The sequence below is a fragment of the Xiphias gladius genome, chromosome 6 (genome assembly GCF_016859285.1).
Source record: "Xiphias gladius isolate SHS-SW01 ecotype Sanya breed wild chromosome 6, ASM1685928v1, whole genome shotgun sequence".
Classification (NCBI taxonomy): domain Eukaryota; kingdom Metazoa; phylum Chordata; class Actinopteri; order Istiophoriformes; family Xiphiidae; genus Xiphias; species Xiphias gladius.
This window is the reverse complement of record NC_053405.1, coordinates 9,982,308-9,997,224: the sequence shown is the minus strand read 5'-3', so window position 1 is coordinate 9,997,224 and position 14,917 is coordinate 9,982,308. Positions and strand designations below refer to the sequence as shown.

At 40.9% G+C, this 14,917-nt stretch overlaps 1 protein-coding gene across 1 annotated transcript in view; it reads left to right on the top strand.

The window, feature by feature from the left end:
* Positions 1–826: 826 nt before the first annotated feature.
* The window catches only part of nek7 (NIMA-related kinase 7), a 60,602-nt gene continuing 46,511 nt past the window's right edge, over positions 827–14,917 (top strand). Inside the window, exon 1 of the mRNA XM_040128898.1 lies at positions 827–1,107. The gene's annotated coding sequence lies outside the window, so the exon portion shown is untranslated. The remainder of the gene's footprint in view (positions 1,108–14,917) is intronic.

Sequence of the window (14,917 nt, the reverse complement as noted above, 5' to 3'; positions counted from 1 at the left end):
CCCAAAAGACCAGTTATGTTTTTCAGTAACTGGAAATTTAATCAGAGAATTTGCCTCACTTAAGTACGATGTCTACTGAATAATGACCTTATCTTATGGCCTTGTATTGTAGAAGGTCCCTGTTTTAAAATCTAGTTTTAATACCTTATTTTTAGTTTGAAGTGTCCTCACATGGAGCGTATTCCTAAATAAACTTTTGGTTAATTAAATTAACACGAACTAACTGAGACTCAGAAAAGTTGGTGTCATGTGCTAATATTCCAGCATAGGAGTTCCCGGCTCTCTGTGCTCACTGTAGTAACTTGAATTTTGCTGCTAATGCTACAGGTATTTCTGCTTTTACTCAAGTAAAAGGTCTCAACGTGTCTTCGACCACTGGTCACCAAAATGTTCAGCTGCTGCAACCCGAGGCCTAACAACAAATACACGGCACCGCGCTGGCTGTGAGATGCAGTAGAAAGCCCTGGAAAAAGCTAGTAAGTGAACCTTGAGTTGAGATATTTTTGTCGGCTGTTTCCGAGGTCAAGAATGGAGTTTCACACCTACATTCATACCTCGTGTGTCAGTTAAAATCATGGAAAATTTTCATACACATCTAATGGGAATGAAAAAAAAAAAAAAAATCAGAACCGAGGGTGGTGTGGCAGTTTGCGTTTGAGTCTCTCTGCTGAATCTCGCGGTATTTGACATCTTCCCTCCGCTCCTTGACACTTGCCCCTCCCCTAAGCTCCGGGAATGCTGGGTTGTTTACATTACTGGCACACGGGTCAAGACTGTGGTGATGAAGAGTGGAGGGTAAGGGAGGGAGGGAAGGGGGGCGGGGAGGCCTAGTGAGGAGACTGTCTGAAAACACGTACACATCTCGACTCGCCCTACCGCACGGGCTCTGTCTCCGCGTAGAAAAAAAAAAAAAAAAGTTTGGAGCGCTCAGGCTCAGCAGTGCCACGCAGTGAGAGAGGCCCGCCGAGTCGACTTCTTTTTTGTTTTTTTTTGGAGCGACCTTGGAAAGAAAGGGAAAGTCAAAACAAGGGGCAACCGCCATAACCATCAGCAGAAAAACTCACAACGTGAAGAAGGAATAGCTTAGCAACAGAGTCCCACTTCCTGGTAAGAACTGAGACAGCGTTAGCTGACGCTGAACTTATGAAACTGAACTACAGCTAATGGACCTCTTGTAAACTGTTACCACCTCTTTTTTGACTCGGTTCCAAAGCTCACGGTAGTCGCTAGTTGTTGTGCAATCGAGAGCCTGGCACTGACTTGAAAAAGTTTCTGCGAAGTTCGTTAGCTAGCTTAGCCCGTTAGCCCACTAGCGTGCCGCATTTGCTAACTTTCTCTACCTTTTGAATGACGTGCTCGACGGTGTCAGTTAAAGTTAATGGCGACACCGTAACCTTATGATTACGGTGTGCGAAAGAACAACCGTCTCACAACGCAGCTTTCTACGCATCGCGACAAAGCCATGTAACTAAACCTGCAGTGGAGACGAGACAGTAGCCAAATAAAGTAGCCGATTATTGATGTCATGCCAGAGTGTTACACTGATGTTACAGTACACGCAGTCTAAGACACAATTGCCAATGCATTTTTAGGTTTTACTCTTAGGGGTGAACTTGCAGAACACGTCTCTTTACTCTACGCTGTTACACTCATGTCGGTTTACGTCTGTTTGCCTTTGCAGTGAAGGCATGTGCGTGCGTGTGCGTGCGTGTGGTTTATGCTGTAATTAGCTTCTGTAGAAGTGGTAAAAGTTCTCCAAAGGGATATAAGTGTAACAGCCAGCATCCATTCAGCCCAACATGCTTACTTTATTTTGGGCTACTAAAGTGTGATGTACTGTCAATGGTTGCAGGTTTTTTTTTTTTTTTTTTTAGGAGAAACTCAATGTAGAGTTAAACCATGTGATATACTCTCATGTAAATGAATACAACAGACAACCCCAGGCTGTGCCACCGTAAATCAACAGGTGCATAAAGTAGTTGGCCATATTTGCTGCTTGTCTACTTGATTGGTTAGGGAAAGTGGGAGTTGCAAATTCCATGGACCTTGTTAGTGGACACCTCTCTTGGGCCTCTACATTATTATATATATTATTATTATTTAAAGATTTTTCCCTTTTCCAACAGTTTTCACCTTATTGGACAGTCGGTAGTGAAGGGGTAGACAGGAAGCAACGATAGCAAGGAGAGGGAGGGGCATGACATGCAACACAGGTCCCCAGCCAGTATCCGACCATGGACGTTGTGGTTATGTGGCATGCGCTGTAACCATTTAGCTGTCTGCATTGTATAACTGAATGTTACTTCTGCATCTAACTAAGTCACACACAACAAAAATAACAGACTACAAGCACAGTATGCATGTTCCCAAGTGGAGAGCAGGTACCACAAATACTAGCGGTATACATATCCACGCTGTATCTGCTTGGACTAAGAGTACTTTTTGACTTCATCTCAGTGTCCGCTCAGCTGTCAGGCCACTCATAAATAGTATTAGGGCCCTGTTTTTGTGGATGATAGGTGGAACAAAAAATTTAATAATTAAATATAGACCTGATGAAAGTAAAATGGGGTGATAAATATACTTTTACATAGAAACTTAAATAAACTGATTAAAAATGACTTGATTTGATAAAGGCAGGGGGGTGAGAGGTTGAGGGGTAGTGTCCAGTTCCCATACAAAGTCATAAATGTTAGAACCAATGCAGACCGTCAGAGATAGATGCCGTACATGGTGTAATGAAACATAAAAATGTTAAATCAATCATTAAAAAAAAAATCAAAGTTTCTTAATCATTAATTGAAATTTAAAAGTTTGAAATGTAATAGCAAATATATGAATTAACTTATACTTTAACTAGGTTGGTCTTTAATATTTGTTACTTCCAACATCATAGAAGTGGGAATATACAATATTATTAGGCTAAAACCAAAGTAGTAAGCAAACATATTCTAAAAAAAACATGCTCTTGTATGAAAATGCCAAACAAGGCCAGCTGTGTCTTTCTTCTAAACCCTGAGACTACAAGTCATACTACCAAACTCATTTTTCTTAGCCATTAAGTAATGTGTATCGTATCCTGATACATACATCTCTGTCTGGAAATAGGACTTGGCCCCATTGCTGCCTCCAGCTGTCTGTTTCACAATGTTAAACACAATTAGAATTATAGCCTGGAAGACTGGGTTTATTGGAAGAGAACTAATGGTAGTTGTAAAGAGATGGTTTATTTGAATGCAAAATAAATCTAGAAGTCTTCTTTGGAGGAGAAAGTTTTTCTTTTGTGACTACCTGCTTTTCTTGTGAGTCAGAATGGTTATTGCAATGTCCAGTGGTTATTAGACGTGAGAGGACCATATTGTATTGTCTCATCTTTACTACTACTACTACTACTACTACTGCTGCTACTACTACTACTAATAACAATATAAAAATTAATTGTTCAAAAAAACATAAGGAGGAAATACAACTGAAAGGCACAACAAACAAGCAAGAAAAATAATACTCTGAGATTAAGCATACAGGTATTTAGGCAGTGCTCCGCCTCTCTCTGGCCTAAACATTTTGGGGGTCACACAAAGGTTGAAAACAGTATCTCTTGCCATGTTGCTGTCGCTGCCTATCACAGCCAAATATTTCAGGCGTCATACTATCACATTTGGCTACGCTGTAGAGAGATGATTCAGACGAGAGTTAGTGGGAACTGACATACCTTGTTGACCCAATTATTACACACTTCTCTGTTGCCACATTCGATCATCGTCAAAGATAACAGGCTTGAGTGTGCCAGCGTCATCAGGTGATAGAGATGAACACCGGCTGGCTCTGTGAAGTTGACGATCAAGGAATGTGTCATGAACCGGATGATCAGCAAATCACTGCCAAATGTTAAGTATCAGTCTTTGTGGTGAGGGATTTCTGCCAGTATATTCCGCTTTGAATTTGAGCTGATGAGGGATGGATTACTTTTGACAGGCTTTGGCAAAATTTAATAATTTAGCCTTGTTCTAGTGTTTGGATTTAAGAAGAGTAGCCTAACTAGAAAGTTGTGATAGCAGTGGTGATCAGTAGTGTTTAGTCTGATTGAATGACACCTCCTGAAAATAGAATAACATAGAAAGAGAAATTTTGTCATCAGACTTAATCTTACTTGACATTTTCCCTTCACAAGTTATTTTACTTGATTATTGGAAGAGGCATTGATGATACCATTACTTCAAGAGAAAGAAATTGGCCTTCTTGGAAGATCAGTATATTTGCCAGGCTTTGCCCTATCCCTGATTTAGCCTGGGCTCAGTTGCATAAATACTGGACAAGGCCATACAGTACATATCTTTTCTGTCAGTGCAGTTTTAATGGCTTTCTACTAAGATATTCAGAGAGACCTAAAATGCTATTCATTGGTGTGGAGAAATCTTCTGCACCCACAGCAGTGATTTAGCGCAGTGGAATTTACCAAATCGCTATATCCTGTGAGAGTTTCCTGTTTAAGCCCTGGAGCTGGCCCCTCTACTGGATTAAAGATCAGAGACATTTGTCATCTGACCACTGTAACAGTCATCTTGCCTTTGGGTTTTCACAAAGAACAAAAACTGTTAGCTGTTTTTTTTTTTTTTTTTTTCCTTCACAAAGCATATTTGAAGGAAGATGCTTCCTTAGGCGATTTTTGAGCTACATTAAACACTGTCTTTTGCATGATGTCAAAGACCTTGGCCAAGCATTGTACAGAAATGATGCTGGCAAAGGTAGCAGATCACTGCTCAGAATATAGGCTACTTATGTGTTCTGGCTCTGCAATTATTTGTTACATTATCAGATGATAAAAAGCAAGAAAATATAAAAGAAAAGAAAATACGAGCTAGATGCCTTCCCCAGAAGAATTTAGAATTGAGTCTTTCCTTTCCAGGCTCAGTTTGGTTAGGGTTTAGAGTAAGGTCTTTGGCAATGAGAGTGGGCTGTCTGAGCAGCTTCTTACACTCCCCTCTAACAACCAGCCTGTCAATATTTTTCATATCCATCTCCTTTCTATCTTATGAAGGGTCACTGATGTTTCAAGCATTCAAATATCCTTGGAGGATGCCTCGCGGCTCCCCGTGTCACGTGAAAGTTCTCAATTTCACTGTGGTCTTGATGCCTTTTCTCATTGGGCTCTATAGTTCTCTGGGGGGGAACAGAATACAAAGACATGCAAACACAAAAATTACTGACCTATGACCCTGTTTAAAGTTTATGAAATGCTTTCAGTGCCCCTTGGTCAACTTATGCCATGACCAAACAATATCAGTGGTTTATTTCCCTGAAAAAATCATGGTCTTCTCTTTGGCTCTGAAATCCTGCTCACTATGAAACAAGTCTATAATATGTAATGGAGTTATGAACCAGTTTAAATAATAGATTAATTAAAGCAATAAGATTAAAGGCATTTTCCACTTACACTAAAGAGCCTTTAAGAAGAAAAAGTTATTAAACAAAGACGAATATGAGTGGATATTTCATTCATTTTAAAGTATTTACAGAAATAGCATGCTGCTTGCGGTTTGCATTATTTGGAGATGCTGGCTTGACAGAAATAGCCATGCAATACAACTATTATAATTATTTGTTAAAGTACAGCGATTCTTTTCTCATTTTGCCCAGTTTTGTAATTGAGTGTGCATTTTTAGTCAGCCCACATAAAGAGGCCCTTAGTTAGGCTATAGGTAGACTACCTGTGCATGCATTATACTGTAGATATTTATCTCCACCTATAGTAAATGAACTGTGCCTGCAAGTTACTGGATGTTGAGGAATAAGCTTCAGTGTGCTGCCATCTAAACAAAGCTACCAAAGTCATGTTGGCATATTGTGAACTGCACTGAAAAGATGGCTCTCAAGCAGTATCCTCCTTTTTTTTTACTGGAGATCACTATCCAATCGTCCCCTCTCCCTCTCTTTCTCTTTTGATTATCCACATGCAAAAATACAAATCCCTCAGGATAAAAATTCACTTTCACAGAATAATTACAAGATGCTATACGCCACTGTAAACACCACATCAGTGACAGTGACAGTATGCATTTGTCATGAGACGAGACAAAAGCAGAATGAATTTGCACTCATGAACAAAATGAAAGAGGAAGAGTTTTTTGTGTTGCTTGCTGACTGTGCTATGGGCGTTTGTTCCAGCCTCACCACAAATGAGCGTTAATGTTTCACACGGGATTTGCTGCAGAAGAGAGCAAATTTGTATGAGAGCATCTTGTTTTGACAGACTGTCTGTTTTACCCTCCCCCTTTTGAGTGTGAAAAGCCAGGGACATTTCACTGTCTGTCTTGCACTCTTTTTTTTCTTTTAACCTTTCTTTTTTCTCTTCCCATGACATCAGAAGTTGATCTGCAAGAAAGGAATCGGGGTTGATTAAGGCATTTTTAAAATGTATCTGTACCAGGTTTGTAAAGCCAGATTTGTTATTTAGCGTAACCCACTGCCAGCTCTTAAAACACCTCAATGAACTTTGTTAGGGAACTGGAAATAACGCACAGGCGTGTTGCAAGCGACTGGACCGCTAAATTGCACAAGTAGTAGTTTCAATCAATGGTATTCATATTGCCATTGTTCGTCCACTGGCGGAGAGAGCAAAGTAACCATGAGTTCAAACTAAAGTTTGTTTTATTTTGACTGCATTTATTTTTAGATGCACCAGGTATGTAAGTGCTGCTATTGCTTGAAAACCGCATTAGAACACAATATTTAGCTCATGCCGGGGATTAAAATCCTTGCCACCATATCTTCCACAGTTCAACACTCTCTTCTCCCCATGGATGTTATACAAAGCACTATAGGACACTATACGAAATACCATGGGAAACTATTAAAAGATTGTGATACAGGCTGTATTTTTTAAATGCCGTGCTATTAAGCTGTTAAATATATAATTCCTAACTTGGACTGGCTTTACTTATTTTCATATAGAACTACTTTATGAATGCACTGTGTAGCTGTATTATGTAGAAGAAATAAATATCAGATTGGTTTTGGTAAAAAAATCCTCTTACACCACTTGGATCACAGTAAAAAAAAAAAACATTAATTGTGAAATCCCCAGTCTTTTCATTTTCAGTCTCTTTGTTTCATGCTGCCTTGTTTGGGTGCGGAGGACATCTTTCTCCTGCTCCCCTCCCCTCCTCTCTTTGTGTTTGTACCCTGACTCACAGCAGTCTTCCATGGTCTCCCTGGTCCTTTGGTTTGGCCTGGGGCTTTGAGGTTGTGGTCAAGGCCTGGGGGCATGAAGAAGGGAGAGGAGTCATAATGAGAAGCTCTACTCAACTCCTGCTGCCTAACTTGTCCTCGAGCCCCTTTGTCTCGCTCCCTTTCCACTTCCATCCACCCATCTCTGCTTCTCTTCTTGTGTTACTGCCTGTTGTCTTGGACCCTTACTTCTTCTTGCTTAGCAGCCATCCTCTTCCTTATTTAGTTTTCACCAGTTCTTCTTGCCTCTTCCAGCCCCTCAGCCTCTGTGACTCTCAGTCTGCCCCCCAATTCTTGCCACTGCTCTCCTCTCCTGGGGGTCCTCTCTCCCTGGGGCCTCCCCTCAGCCTTCCCTGCCCAGCCTGGCCCACTGTCAGTGGGAGGCAGGCAGGCTGACTCCCTCAGAGGAGCAGGAAGCTGCAGCAGCAGGGGTTAGGCCTGTATGGCGCTGCCGGCTGGCTCTGTCAGAAGTCCTGCCAAGCCAAGGATGAGAGACCTTTGCCAGTGCGGTATTTGGGCACCGAATGAAAATATTATACAGATGTCTGAAGACAGGCATCAGGAGTCAGCAATGGCTTACTCAGGCCTAGAGGAGAGGTTTCATTTAAGTGCAAACAATATGTGTGTTAATGTATTTGTGTGTATTCATTTATGATTAAAAAAAATGTACTTTAAGCATCAATGCAGGAAGAGAGGCGTAATAAAGAGGTTCTCGGGAGACTACAAAAGAAGACTTCAGGAAGTTGGTGTGTGGCAGGAGAAGGGAAGTAGGTGGGTCTGATCCTGGATTGGCTGAGGGAAGAGTCATTGATTTCGTTGGGTTGCATTTGAAGAGAGGGAGAATCAAACGCTACTGTACTGTGAATGCCTGGCTGGGTTCCTGGCCAGTTCTGGCTTGACAGTTTAACAGTGAATATTTAACATTGCGCCACACTGTGGGGCTCGGCTGTAAACAGCAGTCAGCAAACAGTATAGAAGCAAAAGACTGTGTGACACTGGGCCTTGGTTGTGGAGCTCACCTAAAAACAACGCATAAGCAGAAAGCACATCTTGAAGTTCTGATTTTAGAAAAAGGCAGATGGCATGGGCTGGTGGTGTCACACTGTAAAAAAAACACCAGGATCCCCTGATGAAAGCAGCTCCTGCTTGCTTTGAACAGCGAGTCTGTCATGGTTGGTGTCTGCCGTGTGGCTCCGGGTCAAACTGTGATACGCAACTCCTGGAATTTGCGCTTTTTAAGTTTTTCATGTTCAAATCGTCTTAGGGGAAAAAACAGAGGGGGGAAAAACAGGAAGTCTCATTAATATTAATATTCTAATATGTGAGGGAGGCAGGGAAGACCTCTTTGGTTCAGCTGCTTTCAACCCCTGTTGTGGAGCTTTTTTCTCTCTCATTCCGTCTCTCTTGCTCTCTTTCTTCCCCTCTGTCTTCTCCGTAATTTCGGTAACTGCCGTTTTCATTTTATCAAAATTGTATTGTCAACTCTGTTTTGATATAGATAAGCCTATACTCAGATTCCTATAGATACTTTGGGTTAAAATATCTAGTAAAATAATATGTAAGATCTCGGTCTTAAGCCTTATCCGTGTTTATAGTTGTAATGTTCTATGTTATGTTATATCTAACTGAACAAATTCTTAATCAGGTGTAAGCTCTGAATGAGTAACCTACTAAATTTCAACTGGATTTGGTCAGTGTTCGCAGATGTACTCCTGAAATCAATGGGTGAAACAGTATTTTCATACCTCCGCACTGGCGACAGCTGTGGCCAAAGGGCTAAAACTAACGATTATTTTCATTATCGATTTAATCTGTAGATTCATTTTTTAAATTAATCATTGGTGTATGAAATGCAAAAAAATGCTGATGAGAAAAGGCTAATCACAACTTCGCAGAATCCAAAGTGATGTTTTCAAATGTCTTGTTTTGTCCGACTAACAGTCCAAAACCCAAAGATATACAGTTTACTATTATACAGGTCAAGATGAGCTGCAAATCCTGCTATTCGAGAAGGTGGAACCTGAGAATGTGTAGATTTTTTTTTCACTTTCTTTGCTTGGAAAATTACTAAAACAATTAATTGATTATCAAAATAGCTGTGGATTTTTTTTACTGTCAGTCAGCTAATCGATGAATCCACTAATCGTCATTAAGTATAGGTTTAAAAACTGAAAATGATCACCCTTGATAATGCCTGAAGCGACCAAACTCTTCAAGGCAATGTACTGTTTTGGATTAATTTTGAGTATTTATGGTCACAAGGGGAATAAAAGCAAAACTATAGCCTTTAACATGCAAACTGCTGTCCTCAAGTATAGGAAGTCAGGCTTATGGCTCCTTTAAAAGATTGTTCCTCTGTGTCCTATAATGATTTAGAGAAGGAAGTTCTCATTTTTTGTGTTGTTTGTAATGACAGAATGAAGACGTGGCAAAAGTAATGATGGTTAAAGCAGGGTTGTGTAATTGTAGAGGGATGGACAGGAGAGAGGAAAGAAAACAATTGGTTTTGTGATGCAGATATAATCTAACTCCCACTGGGAATTTGGTTAAAAATAAACAAATGGTGTGTTTGATATTAAGTTGAAGAAATTTTTATTTAGCTGTGGCCCTGTTAAATCCCACTTGGACATGATATCGAGAAATGAGGCTGATTGGTGGAGTTTAAAGGATGTTGGGTGTAAGGAGGGCAGGGAGTCCAGCCTCTGTGTGAGGGATGGTGGAACAGGTCTGACATCTCTCCTGAACTGAAAAGGGAAATCCCTGCAGGCATAGAGTAGAGAAGAGGGTTAAGGGAGGAGGGCGAGAATGGAGAGAGGTGCGACTCCTAAGGGGTAACGTTATTCTCTGATCGTCAGCTCCTTACACACACACTCGCACACATACTGGGATGCTCTGTCGGTGTGCTAGGTGATGCACTGATGCAAAGAAGGATGAGCGCCTGAGGAAAAGAAAATAAACATTTAACTTCTCGTGTGTGCACTTGTGTGTCTGCCAATGCATGTGCTGTGCTCACATTCATGTCAGTTTATATGTTTCTATAATAATTATTTTCCAAATTTTCTTTTTTTTAGGTTTTTGGAATGAACTCTTGGCCTAATTTATCCAGAGCAGTTTAGAGTGAGTGAAACAGTGGAATAAACTTCATTTCTCCCTTTCTCACTCCATTGCTGTGCACAGAACAGACAAAACAAAAATATCTGTCACTAGAACATTGATGTGTAATAGAGAAGTGGTAAGCAAAGAAATAGAAGCCAGCAGATTTTACTTTCTCTAGTACCTATTCCAAAAAATTTTGACTGGCTTTATATAGTAGCAGTATTTCAGATTTATTTTCAGTCCCAAGTTTTTCCTCAAAAGTAAACCTACTCTTCAAGACAGAGCCATATGTCTAGAAATGAACAATGCATGCCTGTCTGCGCCCCTGTTATTGATCATCACAGAGTTTCTGTTTTTCAAATTCCAACTGCAAAAGGGACAAAACAAGACACTGAAAAAAGCTACCTTGAGCTGTTAATTTGGCTTTGTTTTGTAGATTTACTTATGTGGTCAAACTGAATCATTTCTATTTGATGTGTTCAAAAGACGGGATAAGTTTCGCTACTGGAATCAACTGAAATGGCTGTGTTATTGTCAGTTTCATAGTCAGGAGTCATCCTCTGTGGCAGTATGACAACAACACGGGTGTATACACACATTCATGCAGTATCACAACTGTATTTGACCTCCGATTGAGTAGCAGTGCTCTGGATCTGGTTAGAAGATTGTGTGTTACGTGTGTGTGCCTCAGCCAGCAGGGCCCACCACAGAAGCCACAGCAGACTGAAACCGAACAAGAGCGAGGCCTAAGATTGATTTTTGTGCAGCCATGTTCCCATGGCCCCACTGTTAGTATGTATTCAGTATATGCATTCGGTTTTACATTCAATTCTGTGCGAGTTAGCATATGTTTGTCTATGAGTTTGTGTGTATTAAATTAATGTGTGGACCACACGATGTGTTTTGATATCGGTTTCTCTCCTCATTGAGTGCCAGGGTTTACCTAAGGTTGTTTTTGGTTCTTGGATGTTTCCATTACTGACTTTAGAGATGCTGAGGGGTTGTAGTCCTCTTTCGCCATCCCCCACAGAGTATATGAGAAGGCTTGGGCTCAGTAAAGCCCCAACATGAGCCCTTAGCCCTCACATTAGCACTAAACTATGTAACGAGACATGCCTGGGAACTGCTCTTCTCACATTGCTAATGATTTGGACATCTTGCTCTTGTCATTTCCTCTTAGGCAAACTTCGATGCTGACGCAGGGTAACCTGCTTGAAGGGAGTATGAGAGACTCCTGTTTTTTTGCGGAGGAAAAATAGACTAGATTCACCAGATGTTTTTAAATCGTTTTTTCATAGATGGGAAACTCAAATGATAGACATCAATACCTCCAAACAATACAGAGATGGGTCAGCATAGGCTGCTTCGACATTGTTTTCATAGAACCCAGTCACAGCCAGAACTGCATGCAGGGTATCTTTGTAATATCCCTTATATGCACCTATTATGTCAAGCGCCCGCCTCCTTTGCAGCTACATCTCTTCCTTTAAAGATATAGCCAGTGGACAAAGAAGGGTAATTTAATTTCAGAATCTGAACGCTGCCTGGAAGATGGTGCTCTCATCTGTTGACTCCTGTTAGCATGATCACCAGGTTGGGTTTCAGAAAACAAAGCTATTCTGAAGAAGACCAGACTCTCAGTGGAATTGCTGTGTAAAACAATCCTTTATTTAGAACAGAGTAAAAAAAAAAAAGAGCATTGCATTCCCTTTATTTTATTTTTTTTCGTGAAATTCCCTCATTTGTCCCCATTTTATTTCTTTCTCTTTTTTTCTATAAGCCCTGTGGCCTTTCAGACAAACAAAGCCCCAGCCCTGTGGTACAGAATGTCACATCTGATATCCTGGTGCCAGAGGTGATGAAGCTAATTTAGTGGTCAGTCAGTGACATGGCTAACAAACAAAGTCTTCATTGGTCCTGGAGCACTGGGAGCTCTGCTCCGCTGTGCAATACTCTGTTTTGCATTGTGAAAGACCATGAGTTGTTGCCAAAGGGCACTAATGCAGCCTAAAGCCGTGGGATCTTCGTGATGTTGTGGTGTGCAAATATTTGGTTCAAATGTTTAAATGAACTGAGGTGTGCTCTTAAAAACATTCATACAACGGCTTTAATAACCAAATACCTAAATAATCATAGATTTGAGCATTTTTGGGTCTGCTTTTGTTTTCCCGATGTCTGGTAGCTTACAGTTTAAAGGTACATTATTTCAATGAAGAAGAGTTGAAATACAGAAGGGCCCATCACAGGGTACTTTACATAGATGTGGTGACTCAGCCTGAATAGTTTTAACTACTTATAGGAGGAGTAAGCGATTCTGGAGAAGGACTGTTGATATTTGAACTCAACAGCAAAACAAATACACCCCTCCCTTCAGTGCTCCTTCAAAAGCTCCAACCCCATAATTCATTGATTTGCATTCCCAAGGCAACAACACTAACAACTGGGCTAACTTACCAGAAGAGAAATATGGCGGAATCCAGTGTGCCTACTATGGCGTGGAAGGGGATACTCTTTCTCATAGCTGAAGCAAAACAACAAGCATTTTGCATTATGCATCAATCCAAATAATCCCGCTGTGCTAGCTAGTGTGAAGCTAACATGCAGAGAGGACAAGGCAGTTGCCAGCAGACCAGCTACAGACAGCAATACTCAAAACTCTCCTGCTACTATACCTAACATCACACCAACACCATATCTAGGTAAACTAAAAAGTAAGCCGAATGTCCATGGGCCAGTAATTTAACGTTACCGGGCACACAAAAGTGACAGAGGTACCTGCTTGCTAACTAACCAGTTGGGATTAATTATCACAAACATAGCAAACAGGACAAAACAATACTGACCTATTGGCTCTATGAAACATAGCAAAATTAATGTTTTATTCACCTGTCAATCAGTTTTTGTTCTTCTGACCTTTTCCTTTTTGGCTGCTTCTCGGCCATCTCTTTTTCCTTAAAATGTGATTATGATGTGGAGTTCAACATGTTAGCGTGTGCCAGATTTACCGTCTCTCGCTCCAACTGCCCCCTTTACCCCATCTCCCCTCTTCTCCTTTCCCCCTCCTGTTGCTGTTTGGCTAGAATAGTGGTGTGTGGCTCGTTCCGAGCCACTTTTTTGTTTCCCATTTACAGAGCCAGGGCTGTGAAGAAACACTAAATGTTTTCCAGCGCGCACACAGAGATACCTTTTAAGGGCTTTTCACATTAAGGTGCCACATTTGAAAAGCCCCAACAGTGATAGCTCTGCTTTCTCGTGGAATTTTCTACGGTTGCAACGATTAGTCAGTTAATTGATGAATTTATAAACATTTTATGGTCTCGTGTTTTTAAATTTACATAGTATAAATTGAATTTTTGGACTTGGTTGGAAAAAGCAAGTCATTTAAGACAGTTTGATGTCAAATTGGGCTGTACGATATTGTGATGGGCATTTTTCACAGTTAATCAAGAAAATAAATGATTAATTGATCATGAAAACGGTTATTATATGCAGCCCTACCTCTTTATTCGTGTGTATGTTTTAATTTTCTATATGCTTTCTGAACCTTTATGTTAATCCTCTGAAGGATTTTCTTTGTAACGATGTACTTCACCTAATATGGCACCTTAAAAGTTGTAATTCTGCTCTCAAGCCATTTACAGCTAGGAGCTGGAAGTACATCCATGATTATAATGTTCTTAATGCACTGACATTAGGGAAATTCATTTAAAAATAATTTTAGTCCCCTGATTACTTTCAAAATCTTGTTTATTTAGTCCCTCAAACACCCTAAAAAGTTATGGTATCACTTAACGCCAGATCAGCCAGCGTAAATTAAATTATTATGCATTCAGTTTCTGTATTAACTGAAGTGTGATGGTGATATGGCATTTTGAAGGGCTGCGAATTTAGTGAGGGTGTGCAGGCATAGGCCAGACCCCAAGGGTCCCCTCTCCTGCACGCTTGGGGGGTTCTCTCCATCACACAGCCTGCTCCGTCACTCACTAAGGTGGTTTCTGAGGGATCACACGGCTGTCTTAAATGCAGCTCTGTTTTTGCATACTTTATCCACGATTTTGTCTTTCCTTACACAGTCAGCAATTTGTCAGTGTACCTTGTTTATTCTCAGTGATTGACAGTATGAATTGGTTTCACCTAGGAAAAGGGGGGTAGTAAGGAAAAAAGAGAGAGGGGTAGTGTGGCTGGCGGTCTTTTTTCGACTGTTACCATGGCTGTCTGTCACTCTTCTTTTATCATTGAAATTGGAGTTTATCTTTTACAAGCTTGAGTGGAATGTTTTTGTTTTTCAAGTGATTATTAGCATCCTCCTTGGCTGCCGTGTCTGGCTGATGAAATGAGCACATCAAACAGTGCTCTGCACTAACGAAGCGGTGCAGGCTGGTTGGCTGGCTGGCTCCTGCCTTTTGCTGTAAGGCACCTGCTGAAGTGACAGGCTGGCAACAAAGGACCCCTCGCCACAAGAGAGTCGTCAGTGCTGCTCTGGAGTGGGCAGTACAATAGAGCAGAGAGGTGGCCCGGGCTTTTAGCCACGTGCCAGGTTGTGTTGACAACACACAGGAGCAACAGAGCACAGAGGACCACGAAGGAGAGGAGG